The sequence below is a fragment of the Pseudophryne corroboree genome, chromosome 5 (genome assembly GCF_028390025.1).
Source record: "Pseudophryne corroboree isolate aPseCor3 chromosome 5, aPseCor3.hap2, whole genome shotgun sequence".
NCBI classification, from domain to species: Eukaryota; Metazoa; Chordata; class Amphibia; order Anura; family Myobatrachidae; genus Pseudophryne; species Pseudophryne corroboree.
Window position 1 is genome coordinate 112,624,808 of NC_086448.1, and position 9,580 is coordinate 112,634,387.

Consider the following 9,580-nt stretch of genomic DNA (forward strand, 5'->3'; position numbering starts at 1 on the left):
GCAATATTGCGATTACTAACTACTTAGCAGTTTCAGAGTAGCTTCAGACTTACTCTGCCTGTGCGATCAGTTCAGTGCTTGTCGTTCCTGGTTGACGTCACAAACACACCCAGCGTTCGCCCAGGCACTCCCACCGTTTCCCCGGCCACTCCTGCGTTTTTTCCGGAAACGGTAGCGTTTTCAGCCACACGCCCCTGAAACGCCGTGTTTCCGCCCAGTAACACCCATTTCCTGTCAATCACATTACGATCGCCGGAGCGAAGAAAAAGCCGTGAGTAAAATTACTTTCTTCATAGTAAAGTTACTTGGCGCAGTCGCAGTGCGAACATTGCGCATGCGTACTAAGCGGATTTTCACTGCGATGCGATGAAAAATACCGAGCGAACAACTCGGAATGAGGGCCCTTGTGCTTCCAGCGTTTGCAGAGTATCTCTCAGTGGAACATTCCTTGTGCTTCCAGCGTTTGCAGAGTATCTCTCAGTGGAACATTCCTTGTGCTTCCAGCGTTTGCAGAGTATCACTCAGTGGAACAATCACTGTGCTACCAGCGTTACAGTGTATCACTCCGTGGAACATTCACTGTGCTACCAGCGTTACAGTGTATCACTCAGTGGGACATTCTCTGAGTTACAGTGTTTCTCTTAGGGGGACACCTCCTGTGTTTCCTGTATTACATGATATCTCTAAGTGGAACGCCTTCCATACTTCCAGAGTTACACTGAATCTTAAATCCTCATTCATTTCTTCAACATCGCTCACAAACTTCTCATTCTTCAACATCGCTCACAAGCTTCTCATTCTTCAAACATCGCTCACAAATTCTTCATTCTTCAGTGTGCTTCACCATCGTTCTCAAATCATCATTCATTTCGTCAGCATCGCTCACAAGTTCTTCATTCTTCTGTGTGCTTCACCATCGTTCTCAAATCCTCATTAATTTCTTCAGCACTGCTCACAAGTTCTTCATTCTTCTGTGTGCTTCACCATCGTTCTCAAATCATCATTTAATTCTTCAGCATTATATGCCAGTTACTACGGCTAGTTCTGCATGAGGAAAACCTACATCTGGCCATCCCTGCTCCAGCCCAGCTGTGGTTCCTCTTTCCGATCATTGGAAGAACCTCCGAGTTCTCAACACTCCGAACCCAGGTCAATGACAGTATACTCAGGCCACATGGACCGGGGGATCGGAACCCAGAATCAAGTGCCATCCAAAACTTAGTTTCCCGAGTTCAGAGTCAGGAGGCGGCACAGGGCCAGGTGATGCAGTATCTCCAGGAATTATCCGGCCGGCTGGATCAAATTCAGGCTTCCCTGGCTTCTGTAGTTCTGGCTCCAGTTCCAGTACCCGCTCCAGTGGTTGCCACCAGTAATGTTCAATCCTTATCCAGAACCAGGTCACGCCTTCAGCTTCCCACTCCCTCTCGCTATAATGGGAATCCAAAGAATTGCCGTGGTTTTCTCAATCAATGCGAGGTGCATTTTGAACTTCTCTCACACAACTTCCCCACGGATCGGGCCAAAGTGGCATACATTATTTCCTTGCTTGAAGGTTCAGCGTTGGATTGGGTGTCTCCGTTGTGGGAGCGATCTGACCCTTTGGTTTCCAGTTACACCAATTTCATCACGTCATTCCGAAGGATTTTTGATGAGCCCGGCAGAATGACCGCTGCTTCCTCGGACCTGCTCCGAGTCCGTCAAGGCTCCCATTCAGTGGGACAGTATGTGATTCACTTCCAGACCATAGCCTCGGAACTACGCTGGAATAATGATGCTCTCCGGGCCGCTTTCTGGAACGGGCTCTCCGACCGTCTAAAAGATGAGCTGGTCACTAGGGATCTGCCAGATTCCTTAGAACAGTTGATCTCACTCTGCGTTAAGGTGGATCTCCGCATGCAAGAATGAGGTGGCGAATGTAGTCGGTCGGATCGATCCAGATTCCGGTCTCTCCCGTCTAAGCAAACAGTTACCCCAAGTTCGGATGAACCCATGCAAATCAATCGATCCCGGCTGTCCTCGGAAGAACGACAGCGCCGTCGTGAGGGTAAACTCTGCCTCTACTGTGGAGCCGCGGATCACTTTATCAAATTCTGCAAGTCCCGTCTGGGAAACGGGCAGTCCTAGCTTGTTCCGGAGAAGACGAGTTAGGGGTTACATCTAAATCTTCTCCGACAGTGGATTGTTTACTCTCCGTGTCTCTGTTTTCTGAGTCTACAGCTAAACCTGTTAAAGCCCTGCTGGACTCTTGGGCTGCAGGGAACTTTGTTTCTCTTTCTTGTGTTCAGAGTCTGGGTTTACAGTTACAGTCTGTCAAACGACCTATTACGTTGACCGCCATCAATGGTACCTAAATATCTAACGGTCTTATTACAAGTCGCACAGAGCCAATCAAGCTGCAGGTCGGAGCTCTGCATCAAGAACATCTGGAGTTCCTAGTAATTCCGGAGATGCCTCATGATCTTGTTCTTGGTCTACCTTGGCTTAGAATTCACAATTCTCACGTCGACTGGAAGTCATCACAAATAGTGTCCTGGAGTTCGTTTTGTCACTCTAATTGTCTCACTCCTGTTTACCCGCCTCGTGCACCTTCCAAGTCGGATGAGGAGCTCATTCCAGAGGCCTATCAGGAGTTCACAGACGTATTTTCAGAACAGGCGGCCGATCAGTTACCACCGCATAGACCCTGGGACTGTCCCATTGAGCTTATCCCAGGGAGAATGCCACCTCGGGGACGCACATATCCCTTATCATTACCCGAGACCCAAGATATGTCAGACTACATCAAGTCTAATCTGCTGAAAGGATTCATTCGCCCCTCTACCTCCCCGGCTGGAGCAGGTTTCTTTTTCGTAAAGAAGAAGGACGGAGGGTTAAGACCATGTATTGATTATCGTGGCTTAAACGATATCACCGTTAAGAACAAATACCCTCTACCGCTAATCACGAAGCTATTTGATAGGGTTCGTGGAGCCCACGTTTTCACTAAGCTCGATTGAAGAGGAGCCTATAATTTGATACGTATCCAACAGGGGGACGAATGGAAGACGGCCTTCAATACCAGGGACGGGCATTACGAGTATCTGGTAATGCCGTTTGGCCTCAGCAATGCCCCTGCTGTTTTTCAGGGATTTGTAAATGAAATCTTCCGAGATATGTTATATCAAAGCGTAGTGGTGTACTTGGATGACATTCTGATATTTTCTAAGAATCTTGCAGAGCACACAGTACAGGTCAAAGAAGTACTTCTTCGCCTACGAAGGAATCGTCTCTACGGCAAGATTTCCAAATGTGTCTTCCAGGTCCCTTCAATTCCATTCCTTGGATATGTCAGCTCAGGTACGGAGCTTCGCATGGATCCGGAGAAACTCACTGCCATTCGGGACTGGACTCAGCCTCTCTCCTTGAAAGTGGTACAAAGATTTCTGGGCTTTGCAAATTACTACCGGAAATTTATAAAGGGATTTTCTACCATTGTTGCACCCATTACTGCCCTCACCAAAAAGGGGTCTGACCCAAGTCACTGGTCGTCAGAAGCTGAAGTAGCATTTGCCCGGTTGAAATCAGCCTTCGTGTCTGCTCCGGTACTCCAACAACCAAATTTTTCTAAACCATTCTTCTTGGAAGTCAATGCTTCTTCAGAAGGCATTGGTTCCGTTCTTTCACAGTACTCCTCTGATGGTAAGTTACATCCATGTGGTTTCCATTCTCATAAGTTCTCTCCTGCTGAACGAAACTACACCATTGGAGATCAGGAGCTTTTAGCAATAAAATCTGCCCTAGAAGAATGGAGGTACTTATTGGAAGGTGCTAAACACCTAATTAAGATCTATACCGATCACAAGAACTTGTTGTATATCAAGACGGCCCAGTGCTTGAATTCCCGTCAAGCTAGATGGGCACTCTTTTTCACTCGATTCTCGTTCGTTATTAAGTACCGGGCCGGGACTCTCAACGCTAAGGCTGATGCTCTGTCTCGTTCTTTAACGGCCTCGGATGAGGAGAATTCCTTTGAAAAGAGTTTGATTCTCAGTCCAGTCTCTATTTCAGCAGCTCCCACTACTCTGGGTCCTCCTCCTGGGAGAATGTTTGTACCAGTTGAATTTCATCCAAAGTTGCTGCAGTGGGCTCATATCTCCAAGTTTTCCGGTCATCCTGGTGTTCAAAAAATGTGTGAATTTCTACGAAGGTCATATTGGTGGGACACCATGAAGAAGGATATACAAGATTATGTCAACTCATGTCCTCAATGTGCTCAGCACAAAACTCTTCGTCTGCCTCCTGCGGGGTTGCTTCGTCCACTGTCCATTCCTAAGAAACCCTGGACCCATATTTCCATGGACTTTGTTACCGAATTACCCCTCTCCAAGGGTTACAATACCATCTGGGTGATTATTGACAGCTTTTCTAAAATGGCACATTTTGTTCCATTGTCCGGGTTACCAACGGCTCCCAAGTTGGCTTTACTATTTATTCGTGAACACTTCCACCTGCACGGGTTACCTCGGGAGATAGTCTCTGATCGAGGGGTACAGTTCACTGCTAGATTCTGGAGGGCCCTCTGTTCAGCTTTACAAATAAAACTCAAGTTCTCATCTGCTTACCATCCTCAAACCAATGGGCAAACTGAACGCATCAATCAAGATTTAGAGACTTTTCTCCGCGTTTATCTTTCTCCTTCGCAGGACGATTGGGTGGAACTGTTACCCTGGGCCGAATTTACCCATAACCATCTGTATCACTCTTCCACTGGTGAGTCTCCATTCTTCATTAAATATGGATTCCATCCACGAATCCCAGAATTACCCATCTCTCCTTCGGAGGATGTTACTGCTGCAGCTTCTACTCTCCAGCACTTCAGTCAAGTCTGGAGTAAGGTTCATGCTAACCTCAAAAAAATCTCTGGCCGCTGCAAATTCTTTGCGGATAGAAAACGGCGAGCGGCTCCTCAATACAAAGTTGGTGACAGGGTATGGCTCTCTACCCGCAATCTTCATTTAAGAGTGCCCGCTATGAAGTTTGCTCCGAGGTTCATCGGTCCTTACCCTGTTTTGCAAGTCCTGAACCCGGTTGTCTGCAAATTGGGGTTGCCTTCCCACTTTCGGGTACCAAATTCGTTCCATGTTTCTCTACTTCGTCCCCTCATCTTAAATCGGTTCCATTCAGAGTCTCCTAGGCCGACCTCGGTAGAGACTGAAGCTGGAACAGAATTTGAAATCAAAGCTATTCTTGACTCTCGTTATCTTCACAAGAATTTACAGTATCTAGTAGAATGGAAAGGTTATGGTCCTGAGGAGAGGAGCTGGGTCAAAGCTTCTGAAGTCACTGCTTCCCGACTAGTCGGGATCTTTCATTCTAAGCATCCCACGAAACCAGGAAAGTGTCCAGGGGCCACTCCTAGAGGAGGGGGTACTGTCACACTCACGGCGCTGCGGCTGCCGCACTTACCGCTCTGGGTGCGCTGGGTCTCCCGGCGGTCGCCGCCCCCGGTGGCCTCCGGGTTGTTGCGTCTTGCTGGCGCTGCCTCCGGCGGGTTCCCGGGGTGTGGGCGCCGCCTTTGAGCCTGGCGTTCACGGCAGCGTGGTGGACGAGTGACGTCATCGGCCCCTTCCGCCAATTGGGAGAGAGCGGGAAGTTCAAAGGAAGACGCCGTGCAGAGCTCCGGCGCCTGAGTATCGTCTCTTCTATGATCACCAGTGCTAGCAGCGTTCAGTGAGTTCTTTAACTGAACGTCTCCTGTGTACCAGCGTTTTCAGAGTATCTCTCAGTGGAACATTCCTTGTGCTTCCAGCGTTTGCAGAGTATCTCTCAGTGGAACATTCCTTGTGCTTCCAGCGTTTGCAGAGTATCTCTCAGTGGAACATTCCTTGTGCTTCCAGCATTTGCAGAGTATCTCTCAGTGGAACATTCCTTGTGCTTCCAGCGTTTGCAGAGTATCACTCAGTGGAACAATCACTGTGCTACCAGCGTTACAGTGTATCACCTAGTGGAACATTCACTGTGCTACCAGCGTTACAGTGTATCACTCAGTGGAACAATCACTGTGCTACCAGCGTTACAGTGTATCACTCCGTGGAACATTCACTGTGCTACCAGCGTTACAGTGTATCACTCAGTGGTACATTCTCTGAGTTACATCATTCATTTCTTCAGCATCGCTCACAAGTTCTTCATTCTCCTGTGTGCTTCACCATCGTTCTCAAATCCTCATTAATTTCTTCAGCACCGCTCACAAGTTCTTCATTCTTCTGTGTGCTTCACCATCGTTCTCAAATCATCATTTAATTCTTCAGCATTATACGCCAGTTACTACAGCTAGTTCTACATGAGGAAAACCTACATCCGGCCATCCCTGCTCCGGCCCAGCTGTGGTTCCTCTTTCCGATCATCGGAAGAACCCCCGAGTTCTCAACACTCCGAACCCAGGTCAGTAACACAGCAGTAGGATCGTGTCACAGGAGGTGGAGATCACTCCGGTGGGTGAGGCATTGTACTGGTAGGCAGTCACATCACCTGAAGGAGAATCATGTTACAGGAGGTGGAGATCACACCAGTAGCTGAGGCATTGTACTGGTAGGCAGTCACAGCACCAGCAGGAGGATCTTGTCACAGGAGGTGGAGATCACACCAGTAGGTGAGGCATTGTACTGGTAGGCAGTCACATCACCTGCAGGAGAATCATGTTACAGAAGGTGAAGATCACACCAGTAGATGAGGTATTGTACTGGTAGGCAGTCACATCACCTGCAGGAGAATCATGTTACAGAAGGTGAAGATCACACCAGTAGCTGAGGCATTGTACTGGTAGGCAGTCACAGCACCAGCAGGAGGATCTTGTCACAGGAGGTGGAGATCACACCAGTAGGTGAGGCATTGTACTGGTAGGCAGTCACATCACCTGAAGGAGAATCATGTTACAGGAGGTGGAGATCACACCAGTAGCTGAGGCATTGTACTGGTAGGCAGTCACATCACCTGAAGGAGAATCATGTTACAGGAGGTGGAGATCACACCAGTAGCTGAGGCATTGTACTGGTAGGCAGTCACAGCACCAACAGGAGGATCGTGTCAAAGAAGGTGGAGATCACACCAGTAGGTGAGGCATTACACTGGTAGGCAGTCACAGCAGGAGGATCGTGTCACAGGAGGTGAAGATCATACCAGTAGGTGAGGCATTGCACTGGTAGGCAGTCACAGTACCTATGGTAGCTACACCCCTATATATAACACATGTAACTGTGACAGGAAAGGTGGCCTCTCTCAGCTCTGGGCCCCATAGTAGCTGCCAGGGGCGGACTGGGATCGAACACCAGCCCGGGAAGTTTATGAAAGCAGCCCTATTGGCGGCGGAGTCTGTTGAGGGGGCCTGTCAAGAGGACGGGTCACTCCTCAGAGGTCCTGATTCTGAGATAGACACAGTTGGGGCCTCCTTTGCTTTACGTTATGCTAATGTTTCGAGTTGATCGCTCGCTAGCTACTTTTAGCAGCCGTGCAAACGCATTGTCGCCACCCACAGGGGGGTGTATTTTCGCTTTGCAAGTGTGCGATCGCATGTGCAGCCGAGCGACACGAACACATTTTGTGCAAAACAAGCCCAGGCCTGCAGTTACTTATCCTGTGTGATGATCCTAGCGATGGAGGTCCCGAAATTGATGTCAGATACCAGCCCTGCAAACGCCTGGACACGCCTGCGTTTTTCCAAACACTCCCAGAAAATGGTCAGTTGCCCCACCCACAAACACCCTCTTCCTGTCAATCTCCTTGCGATCGGCTGTGCGAATGGATTCGTCGCTAAAAGCATTGCACAACAACAATGCTCTTTGTACACTTATGACGAGCGTGCACATTGCGGCGCATACACATGCGCAGTTTTGCCATTTTTTTACCAGAACGCAGCGCTGCAAAAATCGGCAGCGAGCGATCAACTCGGAATGACCCCCTTTATGCATATGCTGCTACAATACCCTTCCCTGATGCACGTCTGTACATCTGAATATACAAGGACTGATATGCCCACTTTCAGTGTCTACCGCCACTGCAGTCATGCCTTTAATCTACTTCTGATGTTATTGATTTTTCATTCTACAAACCCCTTTTAACCTTATATGTTTCAAAGTACAAGGAGGAGGAGCACAGATTACATACAGCACAGTACAGGGAGGGAGCACACACTATATACAGCACAGTACAGGGAGGGTGCACACACTACATACAGCACAGTACAGGGAGGGAGCACACACTACATACAGCACAGTACAGGGAGTGGGAGCACACACTACATACAGCACAGTACAGGGAGGGAGCACACACTACATACAGCACAGTACAGGGAGGGGGAGCACACACTACATACAGCACAGTACAGGGAGGAGGAGCACACACTACATACAGCACAGTACAGGGAGGGAGCACACACTACATACAGCACAGTACAGGGAGGGAGCACACACTACATACAGCACAGTACAGGGAGGGAGCACACACTACATACAGCACAGTACAGGGAGGAAGAGCACACACTACATACAGCACAGTACAGGGAGGGAGCACACACACTACATACAGCACAGTACAGGGAGGGAGCACACACTACATACAGCACAGTACAGGTAGGGAGCACACACTACATACAGCACAGTACAGGGAGGGAGCACACACTACATACAGCACAGTACAGGGAGGAAGAGCACACACTACATACAGCACAGTACAGGGAGGGAGCACACACACTACATACAGCACAGTACAGGGAGGGGGAGCACACACTACATACAGCACAGTACAGGTAGGGAGCACACACTACATACAGCACAGTACAGGGAGGGAGCACACACTACATACAGTACAGTACAGGGAGGGAGCACACACTACATACAGCACAGTACAGGGAGGAAGAGCACACACTACATACAGCACAGTACAGGGAGGGAGCACACACTACATACAGCACAGTACAGGGAGGGAGCACACACTACATACAGCACAGTACAGGGAGGAAGAGCACACACTACATACAGCACAGTACAGGGAGGGAGCACACACTACATACAGCACAGTACAGGGAGGGGGAGCACACACTACATACAGCACAGTACAGGGAGGGATCACACACTACATACAGCACAGTACAGGGAGGGAGCACACACTACATACAGCACAGTACAGGGAGGGAGCACACACAAGTAGTGAAACACAGACACAGGGGACCAGCACAGCAGAATCTGTCCCAGTGGCCAATCCGCCCCTGAATACATACATAGCCACCATATTACATACATAGCCACCACATTATTATACAAATAGCACTGCATTACACGTATAGCACCACATTACACGTATAGCACCGCATTACGGGGGTAATTCCAAGTTGATCGCAGCAGGATTTTTTTTTAGCAGTTGGCCCTCATTCCGAGTTGTTCGCTCGCTAGCCGATTTTCGCAGCAGTGCACACGCTAAGCCGCCGCCTTCTGGGAGTGTATCTTAGCTTAGCAGAATTGTGAATGAAAGATTCGCAAAATTGCGAATAGACATTTCTTAGCAGTTTCTGAGTAGCTCGGGACTTACTCTGCCACTGCAATCAGTT